Source organism: Macaca fascicularis, chromosome 10, assembly GCF_037993035.2.
Source record: "Macaca fascicularis isolate 582-1 chromosome 10, T2T-MFA8v1.1".
Lineage (NCBI taxonomy): Eukaryota > Metazoa > Chordata > Mammalia > Primates > Cercopithecidae > Macaca > Macaca fascicularis.
In genome coordinates, this window is record NC_088384.1 from 5,446,613 (window position 1) to 5,461,489 (window position 14,877).

Genomic DNA, 14,877 nt, shown 5'->3' on the forward strand with positions numbered 1-14,877 from the left:
ACACATATATAAAGAGATTGGTTAAATATTATTGTATCTAAACACAATAGGATATTATATATACATTTCAAATGATGCAGAAATGTTTTCCACATAGAAAGATTTTTCATAACCTAGTCAATAAAAAGTTATAAAATAGTTTATAAAGAAGACAGGTTTTCTCTTTCTTCTCTCTAGTTCTCTCTCTCTCATATACAATTTTTTTTTTTTTTTCTGGAGACGGAGTCTCACTCTGTCACCCAGGCCGGAGTGCTGTGGTACCATCTCAGCTCACTGCAACCTCCCTCCCGGGTTCAAGCAATTCTCCTGCCTCAGTCTCCTGAGTAGCTGGGACTACAGGCGCCTGCTACCATGTCCAGCTTAATTTTCATATTTTTTGTAGAGACAGGGTTTCACCATATTGGCCAGGCCGGTCTCAAACTCCTGATCTTGTCATCTGCCCACCTCAGCCTCCCAAAGTGTTGGGATTACAGTTATGAGCCACCGCGCCTGGCTGATACACTATTTTTAAAACTCTGTTCATAAGTTTGATAAACAGGAGCTGGTGAAAACCACTGCAGTATTTGATGATTATGGCATGTCTCTTACTTTGTGTTTAAGACGTCGGAAAAGGGCCCGGCACGGTGGCTCGCGCCTGTAATCCCAGCACTTCGGGAGGCCGAGGCGGGCGGTTCACCTGAGGTCAGGAGTTTGAGAACAGCCTGGCCAACATGGCAAAACCCCGTCTCTACTAAAACTACAAAAATTAGCTGGGTGTGGTGGTGAGTACCTGTAATCCCAGCTATTCGAGAGGCTGAGGCAGGAGTATCACTTGAATCCGTGAGGCAGAGGTTGCAGTGAGCCAAGATCGTGCCACTGCACTCCAGCCTGGGTGACAAGAGCAAAACTCCATCTCAGAAAACAAACAAAACAAAACAGATGTGGGAAAAGAAAGAAAAAACATTTTTTCCTACTGTCGGTTAATTAATTTTATTTTATTCATTCGTTTTTGAGATGGAGTCTTGCCCTGTCACCCATCCTGGAGTGTAGTGGCACAATCTCAGTTCACTAAAACCTTCACTTCCCAGGCTCAAGCAATTCTCCTGCCTCAGCTTCTTAAGTAGCTGGGATTACAGGTGTCCGCCACCACGCCCAGCTAATTTTTCTATTTTTTTTGTAGAGATGGGGTTTCACCATGTTGGCCAGGCTGGTCTCAAACTCCTGGCCTCAAGTGATCTGCCCACTCTGGTTTCCAAAGTGCTGGGATTACAGGAGTGAGCCACCGCACCCAGCTTGCCAATTAATTTACTTTTGCTTCGGAGTTACACAGGTCATCATCAGCCCCAGTGTCCCTGGTCTCTCATGAATGGTGACCACACAAATTCATATCATCTGGCCGTTTCTTCAGCCTATCCTTGGCATGTTCTGGCATTGGCCTATCTCAACAAGCCATCTACTCAATATTCAAATCAAAATGAAAACAGCTCAGAGATGGTATACTGCTTGGTACCAGTCAGTGTGGACATCCCAAGGGTCTGCTAAGCACCCACATTTCTCAAAGTTAATGTTACCAAGTTTTAAATTATACAAAACATGCCTGCCATGAAGCAATGAAGTTCCCAGCAAAACTCACACAATAACTCAGAACTTAAAAGTGAATCCTAGGCCGGGCACGGTGACTCACGCCTGTAATCCCAGCACTTTGGGAGGCTGAGGCAGGTGGATCGCGAGGTCAGGAGTTCAAGACCAGCCTGGCCAAGATGGTGAAACCCCCATCTCTACTAAAACTGCAAAAATTAGCTGGGAGTGGTGGCAGGCTCCTGTAATCCCAGCTACTCTGGAGGCTGAGGCAGGAGAATCGCTTGAACCCCAGCAGCAGAGGTTGCTGTGAGCTGAGATCAGGCAACTGCACTCCAGCCTGAGCGACAGAGGGAGACTCCATCTCAAAAAAAAAAAAAAAAAAAAAAAAAAGTGAATCCATGCACATGTATCTTACTTTCAGTCTGAAAATGTATCTAACCTTGCATCACAAAGTAATAACCCCCAGATTGCTGGTCTGTAGTACAACAACAGTAAACACTGAAAACACTTAAATATTTCCATCTGGAAACAGTAAATTAAACCTTCTACTTACCTGTGGTGACAGCTTCTCAGTTCTGAGCTTGTCTTGCCACAAACTGTGAGTCCACAGAGCAGACGGGGCCCTGAGCTTCAGCCTGGCAGTAAGAAGGTGAAGGAGGAAGTGATTACGCTATGTTCTCTGAATGCCCCCCAACTCTTCACCTTGGAAGAGGAAAGTCATCCCGACCCTGCCCAGCAACGACAGGGGTGTCACAGGGTCCTTCTCAGTAAAACCCCGTGTCCTTGCCCTGACCCAGTTCCTCAAGCCACCCTTATCCCAAGGAGGCTGGGAGAGGAGGGGCCTCCCTGGTTTCCTGGCAGGGGGCGGCGGGGGCGGCGGGGGCTGACGTGGGCGTGCAGCCCCGGAGGTCCCACGAAGACCAGGGCGTTGTACAACTGTGGGTTTTTCTTGGAAGGAATCCTGACACTTGGAGCACACTTCCTCTCTTTTAACTTTTAAGAAAGGCTTCAGAAAAGCACAGGCGTGCAGTTGTGCCCTGTTAGTTGGGGTGAGTGAGGGGACAGAGCCGACCCTCCGGACTTCCACTAGCACCACCCCGCGCCCCTCCGGCTTCACCCGCACCACGCGGGCCGCGCAGCGCGGGACTCCGGAAAGACCTGGGCGCCCGACCCGCAGCCCGACCCGCAGCGGCCCCGACCGGCAGCGACGTGGCGCGGCTTCCGCAGAGAAGCCACCCGGCCCAGCACAGCCTGTCCGGGGTCGCCCCACCGCGTTGGGGCACAAAGTGGGAACCGTTCCTCAAAGGTGGCCGCAGCTGGAAGAACAAACACGCGCGTCTCCGTCCGACGGCAGCAGCCGGGCGCACCCACCCAGGGTCGGTCTGTCCGGGGCCCGGGTTTCCTCGCCTCGGGGATCCCTGGAGGTCTCGGAAAGCACCCTCTGAGTCGGGGACGCCCCAGCTCCACCGCGCCGAGGGAAGGGCAAGCCCCGATGTCCCTGCCCGTGGGCCCTCCCTCCCAGGGGACAACCCGAAGACCCAGAGTCGCTGCGGTCCCCAGACCCAACCTCCGCGCAGCGCCAAGCCCCAGGGACAGCCGCGGACTCTGGGGTTCCGGGCAGGCCCCCAGCGCTAGGAGGGAGGCCGAGCTGGGCCCCGGGATCCCTTGCACGAGTCCTCGGTGTGTGTCCTCGCTCCTAGCCCTCAGGTCTCCAGCCGCGCACCCCGGGCCCTCAGGTCCCCGGGACCCCGAGACCCCTGGCCCCGCGCATGCGCCGCCCACCCTCTGCCCTTCCCCCGTCCGCCGCCCTCCGGGTCCCGGGACCGGGAACGCACGGCCCGCGGACCCCTGCGCGCGTGCCCGCCCGCCCACCCCCGGGCACCTGGGCCGCGGTCCGCCGCCTGCCGGTCCGTGGGGCGAACGCCGAAGGAGGCGGCGCCGGGCAGGGCGCTAGCGGCCGCCTCCGCCCCCGCCGCCCGCTGCCCCCGCCGCGGGGCCGCCGCGTCCACGGCCCATGCCCGGCGCCGCCTCCGCGCGTCCGTGCCAGCCGCGCCCCCGCGACACGCACCGCCCCTTGGCCCGCCCCCCGCCCCGGTCCGCTCGGGCGAGTGTCCCGAGGCCCGACCCGGAAGCCCCGCCCGCCCAGCGCGCCCTCCGGGCCCCAGGCCGCGGCCCCGGGACACACCCCCCGGACGGCGGCGCCCGATTGGCTGCTCAAGGTGGGCGGGGCCCCGGGAGCGCTCAGCAGCTCCCACCTAGCGCCTCGCGGTCGCTGCAGCCAAGGGAAACTGAGGCCGGAGAGGTGGAGGGGCTGTCCAAGGTGACCGACGGGACACCGCTGAGCGTCGGCGCCCCTCCAGCCCGAGGAACCAGGGTGGGGCTGAATTCTAGGCGTGGACACGCCGCGGGGCGGGTGGAGGTTCTCGCCGGTCGCCCGTGCCACGCTGGCGAGCCCCTCCTGCCTTCTCGATGAGCCCGGCTCTGCCGCTGTGCGATAAGCCGGTCTAGACCCGGGACCCGGGACCGGGTGCTCTTGAGTCTCAGAAGTGCGTGGGGTGGGAGGCGGCCCGGGAAGGACCTTGTCCCTGGAACCCCAGGATGCAAAATAAGGAGAAGGGGAAGGCGAGCTGGGAGGACAAGGAAACAGGTGGCGAGAGGTGCCAGGGCGGTGTGGCGGGCGGGGGAACGAGGAGGGTGAAGGGCAACGCGGACGGGCTCGGGGAGGCGCCGCCAGCTCCGACCCCACAACCCCACCCCTCTCCAGCAACCCGAGAGCCATGCCCGCCCCCTACTCCATGCGCTGGGGGGTGAGGGACTGACTTTGTGCCCACGTAAGGCACTGGGACTCTGCCAGCGCAGGGGGAGGTCGCGGCCTGGCGGCCAATGGCGAGGAGTAGGAGAGCGCCCTGCAAAGCCGCTTTGTTCGCGCCGTGACGCCCGAGCTCCCCGCGCGGAATGCACAAACCCCCTGGGTGCCGGCACATCAGGGCGCCCCTCCTTGGGAACGCAATGTGTGCTATGCCCGCCCCACTGCCTGCCCTCCACTGCCAGCTGCGCCTGCCACTGTGCTATTTGTGGCAGCCGGCGCCCAGGAGGACCCACTCTGGAAAGGAAACACAAATCTCATTAGGCAGGGGAACTGGAGACCAGGCGGGAACTGGCCCTTTCACAAACTTCTCTTAAACTCACCCTAGTTGATTAGCCAGGCACCTGTGGTGAACTTTGTCCCACCCTCCAGACACCCATATATCCTTCCCACTGGCACACCGCAGCCTCACCTTCTCTTGCACATGCTAGCCAGCAATAGCTAAGATCTATGTTATGTTTCAGAGTTTACAGGGTGATCCGTACACGTAATATCCTGGATATCTCGCGGGGGGTGCAGGCAGCCACATCCACGCTTGTCATCCTGCTGTGTTTGGTGAGGGAAGCTGACCCTCCGCAGCCCACGCAGAGCTCAGGGGCTATATCCTCATGAGGACCTCTGGGCTCAAAGATATTACCTGGTGTCCCCATATCCCAGGCTCTCAAGGACCAGGGTCCACACAGGTGTGTTGGCTTCTTTTCCCAGATGCACCACCCAGGTCAACCAGGTGTTGAAAGACCTGGTGAACCTTCTCATGAACAAGGACAAAGGCTGTGTGGGGGTCTGTAGAGTGGTCATGTACACTCAGCAGACACAGAAAACTGATATTCTTGGGTTTTTGGAGCTCCCAAGGTTTTAGGGAGAGAAAACTTGTTTTTCATCCATGTGTCCCAGAAATAAGCATTTTCAATCAAATGCTGTCAGCCAGTCTCCCGCAGGCGTCCCGAGGGTAGAAGCAAGTTCAGGACTCTTCTCTTGGGCCAGAAACAGCCCCGCATCCACTGCCTCCCAGGGGTGGTAGGTTTCTTTTGGGAAACCACGCTCAGATGAGAGAGATGAAGCAATTTTCTGTTGGCCTCGAAGACCTTGTCACACACCCAGCATGGGAGCAACTGTCACAAAGGGCACACCGCCACCCCCACTCCCAGCTCCAGAAAGTCTCTCTTTACCTTCTTCAGTGCTGATGAAATGAGGAACAGAAACACCGCTGGCGCAGGGACTGAGTAGAAATCTGCAACTTTGAGGACAAATCAGTGCTCTTGAAAATACCTCTGAGTACCACCTGAGTTTCCGCTCTGGAGCCTTAGTGACTGCTGGGAGCATCTGGTGCATGAGGATCTTAGTTCATAGCTACCATTTATGTGGTGACAATGCCATCTCAGGTTCCGTTTTGCATTTTCTGATCTGGAAGATGTTCTGAGGGTAATTATTACTGCGCCCACATTACCAGATGGAGACTGAGGCACAGAGAAGCCCCGTCTGCACCGGGTCCCCCAGGCCAGTGGCAGGGCGCAGGATGGAAGGCAGGTCTGTAGAGCCCATATCTGCCCTGCTGAGCCGCTCACTCTTGCAAGTGCTGGCCTGCCAGCCAGCCAGAGAAGCCGAGGCCCTCCCACGGCCTCAGGGAAAGAATTGGGAAGCTGGGAATTCAGAGAGGAAAGGGTTGCTGGAGGAGGCAACCTGGAGTGATAGGGCTTGGCCGCTCAGTACTGGGCAGCAGGTAGACCCTGAGTGCTGGGAGCAGGTGATGACAGCCATTTGTGTTCAGGCACCCAAGTGCTTTCCCTGACACTGCCAGGGTGAAGCTTCTCCTATGGGCCTGGGGTCCAGACTGGAGTCTGTTTGCCATCCAGGGCCTGCGAAGTTTGCTGCTGGCTTGCCCTCTGCTGATGTGCACAGCTCTCTGTCAAGGGGGAGTGTATGCTTCCAGGGCATCATCCACCAGGGCAGTGGCCTCTGAGCTCCTGGAAGCGCGCCTGCAGGGTCAGGTGCTGGAAGTCCACCGGGGCAGGGGCCGTGGGCTGAGAAAGGGAGGGTTCACTGGCAGCGAGCAGGGAGCTGCTTGGCGACCTGAGGCTGGATCTTGTCGGTAAGGGCGAACTATGGGCATGTCCTTGGTTGCCATCCTGGTATTGACAGCAAAACCCCATGGGTCCAAGGTAACGAAGTATTGTCACACTAGGGGACAGAATCTATAAGAGTCCCACAAGGCAGCTGTGATTATGCCCATCTTACAGATGAGGAACAAAGGGCCAGGAATGGCAGCATGTGGCCAAGGTCCCCAGCAGGGAGTGAGAACTCTCCCGAGTACCAGTCCATCAGCACCTGGCCCTGGGTACCCCCGGGGTTCGGTTGTCTGTTGCAGAAGCTGTCTGTGGGCTGATAAGACAGCCTCTGGCAGACTCAGGAGCCTGGGGCCAAGGATGGGATTTCACTGGTGGCTGGTCCTGGCCCCACAGCTCCAGGGGGTTGGCAGCAGCATGTGCAGAAGCCTGTGGCAGGAGAGAGGGGACACATTCACAGGGAGAGATTGTGGAGATGGCACAAGGCGGGCAGAGCTGGGCAAGGCCCTGGTCAGGCAGGTCTTGCAGCCCAGTGGGAAGTTTGACTTTGGTCCTAAGGGCTGCAGGACACCTGCGATGGAGGGTTGTCAGCAGAGGCGTGACTCCATCAGATTAGCACCAAGTGCTGCTTGCTACATGTTAACCAGTGGTCACAGCTGAAGTGGGGGGGGAGGGGCTTAAGCCGTGCATCCATTCTAGCTTTGCAGGATCTGGAAGCTTCTGCAGGTCCAAAAACTGCTGCTGTCATGACACTCTACCCTTTGTTAATTAACCAGTCCCCAGCTTTGCAGCAGGCCCCATTCGACAAGGCTCAGATGTCTGTCTCTATAGATCTTGAGAGGACCAGGGCAGCCCACCTGCGGCCGCACTGCCTCCCTTCTTTGCACCTCCAAAGGGACAGCTGCCCCCCTCGTCACATAGGATCCAGCTCCAGGGCTGGATCATGGATGTCGTTTATCCAGTCCAGGACATGGACTGGAAGCTGCAGGACCCCTGCCTGTGTCATGCTAGGTGCTGTGGGAGTCTCACTGCAAAGCGTGATGTGAGGATCGACGGATTTTCTTTTCTTTCTTTCTTTTCTTTTTTTTTTTTTTTTTTTTTGAGATGGAGTCTTGCTCTGCACTTGTGCACTTGTTGGAGTGCAGTGGTGAGATCTCAGCTCATTGCAACCTCCATCTCCCAGGTTCAAGCGATTCTCCTGATTCATCCTCCTGAGTAGCTGGGATTACAGGCACCTACCACCACACTCAACTAATTTTTTGTATTTTTCACACAAACGGGGTTTCACCATGTTGACCAGGCTGGTCTCGAACTCCTGACCTCAGGTGATCTGCTCGCCTTGGCCTCCTAAAGTGCTGGGATCACAGGAGCCACTGCGCCCAGCCAGATAGTCGTATTTGGTCCATAAAGGATGATCTACTTTACATGGAGTTGGATTCTGCAATGATCTGACTCAGTGGCTGGCAGTGAGTGGCACTGCTGCAGGCAGGGAAGACTGAAAGTGCAGAGATGAGGCTTGGCATGGTGGACTGGAAACGCACAAGGCGGGCAAGCTTACGTGTACAGCACCCTGCCGCCTGGGCACTATCCCCCCACTTTCCATCATAGAACGAGTGGGCAGTGCCTGGGGTTTGGAGTTCAACAGAACTGGATTCAAATCCTCCTGTATCTTTTCCTCACACTACAACCTCCAGCCGGTGATGCTATCCGAGCCCCCTTATCTCTAAAGTGGGGCAGGAACACCTGCCTCGATGGGTCCTGGTGTGAATTTGAGGAGGGAGCACAAGGGTGGTGCAGGGTGGGGCCTGATGAGTGGGTCATATTTGGGACATGGTAACCACCAGCTTGAGGGCTCTGCCAAGAGTTGCCGCCTACAGGAAGCCTGCTTGGCAACCGTCCCCCTGCCAAAGCCACCCTCTGCCTTGTGTGGCCACCACCTCCTGTGTTCCATGTGGCTCTTGTCGCATCCAGCACCATCTTTACAGGGCCCACTGCCTGGTCCTGTCTCTCCACTCAGGACAGCTGACAGGCAGCCCTGATGCCTCGCAGACACCAGCCCCAGTGCCTACGTGTCTCCCGCCCATGATCCCCTGTCCCACCCTGTTATCTGCCTTTCACCAAAGAATCCTGCCAGCCAGGAAAGGCAATGTGAACTGGAGCCCGTGCAGCTGAGTGGAGGGGAGGCTGCCCTCTCGCATTGCTCTGCCTTGGGTTTCACTAAAATATGGGATTGGGCCATGGTCCCTCATCTCCTGGAAGGGACAGGTCACGTTTAACAAAGTTTTCTGGGTCTGCAGCAAAGTGAAAACAAAAAACAAAAGAAAACAAAAACAGACATTGTGAAGAGTTTCCTATAGAACTTCAACTAGCTGATTTAAAGAAATAGCCTCAGGGACGGGCACGGTGGCTCATGCCTGTAATGCTAGCACTTTGGGAGGCCGAGGCAGGTGGACCACCTGAGGCCAGGAGTTCGAGACCAGCTTGGCCAACATGGTGAAACCCCATCTCTACTAAAAATACAAAAATTAGCCGGGTGTGGTGGTGCACGCCTGTAGTCCCAGCTACTCTGGGGGCTGAGGCAAGAGAATCGCTTGAACCCAGGAGGCAGAGGTTGCAGTGAGTGGAGATCAGCCTGGGTGACAGAGTGAGACTCTGTCAAAGAAAGAAAGGAAGAAAGGAAGGAAGGAAGGAAGGAAGGAAGGAAGGAAGGAAGGAAAATAAAAAAAGAAAAGAAAAAAAGAAATAGTCTTGGGCTGGGCATGGGGGGCCTGTAATCCCAGCAATTTGGGAGGCCGAGGTGAGTGGATCACCTGAGGTCAGGAGTTCAAGACCAGCCTGACCAACATGGTAAAGCCCGTCTCTACTAAATACAAAAAAGTAACTGAGCGCGGTGGTGCATGCCTGTAATCCCAGCTACTTGGGAGGCTGAGACAGAATTGCTTGAACCCTGGAGGCAGAGGTTGCAGTGAGCCAAGATTGCGCCATTGCACTCCAGCCTGGGCAACAAGAGCAAGGCTCCGTCTCAAAAAAAAAAAAAGAAAAAAAAAGAAATGACCTTTTCTTCAGGCCAGGCATAGTGACTCACACCTGTAATCCCGGCACTTTGGGAGGCAGAGTGGGGAGGATTGCTTGAGGCCAGGAGTTTGAGACCAGCCTGGGCAACATAATGAGACCCCATCTCTACAAAAAGTGAAAAAAAAAAAAAAAAAAGTAGCCAAGCAAGGTAGCATGTGCCTATAGTCCCAGCTACTCAGGAGGCTGAGGTGCAAAGATCACTTGGGCCTGGGAGGTTGAGGCTGCAATGAGCTGTAATCGCACCACTGTACAGCCTGAGCAACACTGAGAGACCCTGTCTCAAAGAAAAACAGAGAAATATCCTTTTCCTTCCCAAGACTATATCCTTTATGTTCTTTTTTTGTGGTTGAAAATACCTTTCCTTAGTGGGAATTGCTTAGATGAAGTGTTGATAGTAGTTGTAGGGGTTGGTTAGCTTTGACTTGGCAAAACCAAGATATTGGCAAACACCGTGTCTGTCCCCAAAGCTATTGAAAATGGCACCCATCCGTAACAGCCCAAGGTCCAGGGGCCGCCCCCTCACTCCTCAGATGTGTTTTATTTACTGATAAACACACAGCACCAAGAATTCCTGACATTTTTCCAATATTTCCATGCCAGCTCTCTTCTCCATTTTATTAGTGATATTTATTTTCAAGTCAACACATTGGTTTGTGTTGAGACTTGCAATGTTGGAATATAAAGTTCTATGTGAGGCCCTGATTTTGATCTTTGACAAAGCCAAGGAGCAGGGTGTGGGCTACAACCTTGAGAACCTGCAGGAGCTATGCCCACACGGGCCTTGGCTTGCATGCCATTGGGCACCCTCCCGGGGGGCCCCGGCCTGGGGAAGAGCCTCCTCTCTGCCTGGGAGCCTCGAGGTGTGCAGAGGAGGGAGTTGGCTGGAGCCAGATGTGTGAAGGCAATCAGTGTTTCTCTGCAAGGTGACGGTGGCACGGGGCAGGCAGACACAGGACCAGCATCCTGGCAGGCAGGGTTGTTGGATGGCTGGTGGGGAAGACAGGCTGGGAGACTGTCAATTCATCGTTCCCCCTCTCCAGGTGGGGGCATTAAACTAGATCAAAGCATCTTGGTGAGTGTTCGTGCTAAGTTGAGTTTTTAAAACAAAACCAAATAACTAGCTAGGGGGTGCTCAGTGGGTGCCAAGGACTGAGTTGGCCTTTCCAAGCATGACCCTGCTTCCCTGTCCAGTGTGCCCAGTGCTGACTTTCTCAGAGAACATGGTGGGCTCTGGGCTCCTGTGGAGTTGCCAGGACGTTTTCTCAGCTCTGCCCATTCCCTGGCTCCCTGGGACTTTGGAGTGTGCTGCAGGAGGGACTGGCCATCTGCCTGGCCTAGTCTAGCTGCTGTTCACTCAGGGCTGGGTGCTCTCAGTACCTCCCCTCCCTGCTGGGCTAGGAGTCTGCCCTCACTGCCTCCTCATGCCTGGGGCAAACCTCAGTTTCCCACTAACCCCATTCTTCTAACTCCCTCTCTGTGTGCCTGCCTCCCTCATCACTCCAGGAGGGGCTCCAGCAGAGGAACCCCACCTTCCCCCCATGTGGCCTCAGCTCCTAGTAGACAGAATCCTTCCTGCTGCAAAATGGCTCCAGCTTCATGCTGCCGGCCCTTGGAGTAAGAGTCAGCCCTGAGCCCAGGCAGGCCAGGGGTATAGCTGAGAAGCGTATGCAGCAGGCACCTGGAGGGCCAGAGACCCAGGTTGAGGAGCTGGGATTGTCCTGCAGACAGTGGGCAGTCAAGAAAGATGCTTGAGCACCGGCGGGCTCAGACGCAGGGGACCTTCCCAGCCCCCTGTCCTCACCTGCTCAGAGCCGGCCGAAGGAGCAGGAGCGGTGTCCTGAGACACTGTTCCATAAGGAACAATGGCACTGCTGCAAAGATACCAAAATGGAAAGTGGTCTGGCCCTACTCGAAAGACAGCAGTTTGAGTGGAAATTCAAAAGTACCACCTGTAGGCACAAGCCTGTCTTCTTTCTTTCCTTCTTTTATTTTTTTGGGAGGTGGGATCTTGCTCTGCCACCCAGGCTGGAGTACAGTGGCACAATTACAGTTCACTGCAGCCTCAAACTGCTGGGCTCATGTGACCCTCCTGCCTCTGCCTCCTGAGTAGCTGGGACTATTCACCACGAATTACCTCGTGGTGAATACACCACCATGACTGGCTAATTAAAAATATTATTATTATTTGTATTATTATTTGCTGAAGGGATCTTGGTATATGGCCCAGGGTGATCTTGAACTTCTAGCCTCCAGTGATCCTCTCACCTTGACATCCAAAGTACTGGGATTACTGGCGTGAGCCACTGTGTGTGGCCTCAAGTCCATTTTTTAAAGTATTTCAGTGACAAGCTTATGCAGGCAAGGCAAAGCGAAAGTGATCAAATCCAGTGAGGGTGCTGCTTAAGGGGGTTAACAAGTGACTCGGGTAATTATGTAAATTCTAAACTCTTTACATCCCCCTCAGAAGGTGTTAGATTCAGGAAATGGCAAACAACACCGAAGGCAGAAAAACAGCTAAAGGAAAGTGCCCATGTGCTTTAGAAGGCAGACGCTGCCTCAGCCATGAAACTGGATCATGAGTTAATCTGTTTCTGCAGACGCGTTTTATGAATAGCAGATCAGTTTCTCCCTGTTCCTCCTACATTGAGGCTGGACACACCTTTACAGGGGATCAGGGTGAGGGGAAGCTGGTGAGGCTGCCTGGGCAGCCCCCTGCCTGCGTCCCCAGTGGACTCCTTGGGAGCGCCCCCTCCCCGCCTCTGCCCATCAGCGCCTGAATCGTGGCCACTTGCACTCCTGTGGCCTCCCCTGTGGCTTGAACTCCAGAACTGGCCACCCTTCAGTGGAATTCCTGGAGGAGTGAGGAGCTCTGTGCTATGCCTGGCCACCAGACATGTGCCATCTCTTCTATTGTGGTTTGAAATGTCCCCTAGTGTCTTGTTTGGTAATTTTATTTTATTGTTTATTTATTTATTTATTTATTTTCAGACGGAGTCTCGCTCTGTCGCCCAGGCTAGAGTGCAGTGGCGCGATCTTGGCTCACTGCAAGCTCCGCCTCCCGGGTTCACGCCATTCTCTTGCCTCAGCCTCCTGAGTAGCTGGGACTACAGGTGCCTGACACCTCGCCTGGCTAGTTTTTTGTATTTTTTAGTAGAGACGGGGCTTCACCGGGTTAGCCAGGATGGTCTTGATCTCCTGACCTTGTGATCCACCTGCCTCAGCCTCCCAAAGTGCTGGGATTACAGGCATGAGCCACCACGCCTGGCCTAGTAATTTTTTTTTTTTTTTTTTTTTTTTTTTTTGAGACGGAGTCTCGCGCTGTGTCACCCAGGCTGGAGTGCAGTGGCCGGATCTCGGCTCACTGCAAGCTCCGCCTCCCAGCTTCACGCCATTCTCCTGCCTCAGCCTCCGAGTAACTGGGACTACAGGCGCCCGCCACCACGCCCGGCTAGTTTTTTGTATTTTTAGTAGAGACGGGGTTTCACCATGTTAGCCAGGATGGTCTTGATCTCCTGACCTCGTGATCTGCCCGCCTCAGCCTCCCAAAGTGCTGGGATTACAGGCTTGAGCCACCGCGCCCGGCCCAGGCCTAGTAATTTTATAATCGTATAGGGAGACCGTGCGGGTGTCTGCTAGCTTGTCTGCTGGTTCTTACTCATGCTGCCTTCTTCCCTTTCAGACTTGGATATCTTTGTGTGCTTCTCGGGGCCCTCGGAAGGGTGTCTGTGTGGTTTCCGTGAGTCCAAGGACAGAGGTTCTTTCTCACAAGGACTGGTGTTTGCTTTTACGTGGACAGCCCAGACCACCTGGAACCAAGTGCACAGAAGCCCCACCATCCCTGGGCCTCCCAGGTGTGATGGGCGAGGGGTCCAGGTCCACATGAACTCTGAGGCTCTTTGTGCTTGAATCTGTGTGTTTCCTTTCCTTTTTTCCTCCCACTCCTTTTAATGCTTACGAATTCCTTGTTTTGGGGCAGGGGCCAGGGTTATCTCTGCTTCAGTCTGCACCCTAGGTGAGGCCTTTCAGGCTCCCAGCTTGATATGGGGGTGAATCCCCTATCAGGCTCCTCATACCTTGGCCTCTGTCTACCCCCCATTCCCTCCAAGGTCGAAGCCCAACTTGTCAGGTTGGCAAATGCTTGCAGGCAATGATGGCCCCAGCGTTTCTGTCAAGGTTCTTGGTTTCCCCCAAAACCTTGGCCTGGAGGTTTCCCACCAGCTTAGCAGCCCTTTGATGCTTTTAACATAATTTTGTTAAATTATTGTTTTATCCAAAATTCGTGCTTGTTTTCAGAAGGAAACGGGGTCTGCCATTACTCACAGAGAAGCTGGGGCAGTTATTATAACCACATTTATTTTCCACGTGCTGCCCCATCTTCTAGATGAGACAGATGTTTAACAGCTGGAGAACTGGACCTGTCTTTGTCCCCATCTTGCCTAGCAACAGGAGGTGGTCACTAATCAGGGATTTTCGAACCTGTTGCTTAAGGACATTGTTGACCCAAAGGGTAGTGGGTCCCTGAGCCTCTTCCTGGGGAGAGACCCAGGTGCCCGGAGGGCCCTCCTGGCTTGGCTGCCTGCAGAGTGGCTGATGAAGTGCCTGCTGTGCATACAGGGCACCCAGCCCCGCTCCTCCCCAGGCAGCCTCACAAACAGCTGTTCCTCTGCCTGCTTCCAGCTGTGAACTTGAGGCTGAGAGGCTGAGCCATCGCCCTGAGCCGCATGCCTAGGAGTGGCAGGCCTGGACCCGGTGCCCAGACCTGGCTCACGTGACCTTGCTTTTTCCACTCTGCCTGCTGCTCCCTCCTGGGCTCTGTGACCTTGGGCAGCCATGGCTGTCCTGCGCCCATTCCCAGCTGTAAAATGAGAGGCTGGGCTGGCTGATCTCAAACGTCCCCTGCCAGCCTGGGATTCTGCGTTGTGCCCTGGGGTGTGACTGTGACATGCCTCCGAAGGCAGCTGTCAGTGCTCATGAGGGAAGCCTTTTCCTGAGTCAAGGCTGGTGGGGGGATTGGGGCTGAGTTGAGGGACTGGGAAGTGGGGGAAGCACGCACGGTCCCCCCTCAGCTGAGCCCTCGTGGTGAATTACCTTCAGTCCCAGGCTCAGGGCTTTGGAAATGCTCTCAGGCCCAGCACCCAGGCCTGGAACCAGCCTCCAGGCCCCTGGCCCTCCCTTTCTCTACTGGAATCTTCCAGGCCAAGGCAGGTCAGCTGAAAGTCACCGACTCTGCCTTCCACAAACTCATAGCTGACAGACCATTCCATGTCCCCTCCCAGCCCCGTCCCGGGAGGGGAACTCGCTTTGCCTTCCCAC

The 14,877-nt window shown here is 55.2% G+C and overlaps 1 protein-coding gene across 5 annotated transcripts in view; it reads right to left on the reverse strand.

Moving 5' to 3' along the window:
• Nucleotides 1-3,569, reverse strand: part of PPARA (peroxisome proliferator activated receptor alpha) — a 101,278-nt gene extending 97,709 nt beyond the window's left edge. For 4 of the 5 annotated variants that reach the window (XM_045363447.3, XM_045363448.3, XM_065521989.2 and 1 more), the window contains exons 1-2: nucleotides 3,443-3,569; nucleotides 2,114-2,195 (exon numbers count right to left, since the gene is read on the reverse strand). The gene's annotated coding sequence lies outside the window, so the exon portion shown is untranslated. The other variant, XM_015457052.4, reaches the window with a different exon arrangement.
• Between the last annotated feature and the right edge of the window lie 11,308 nt (nucleotides 3,570-14,877).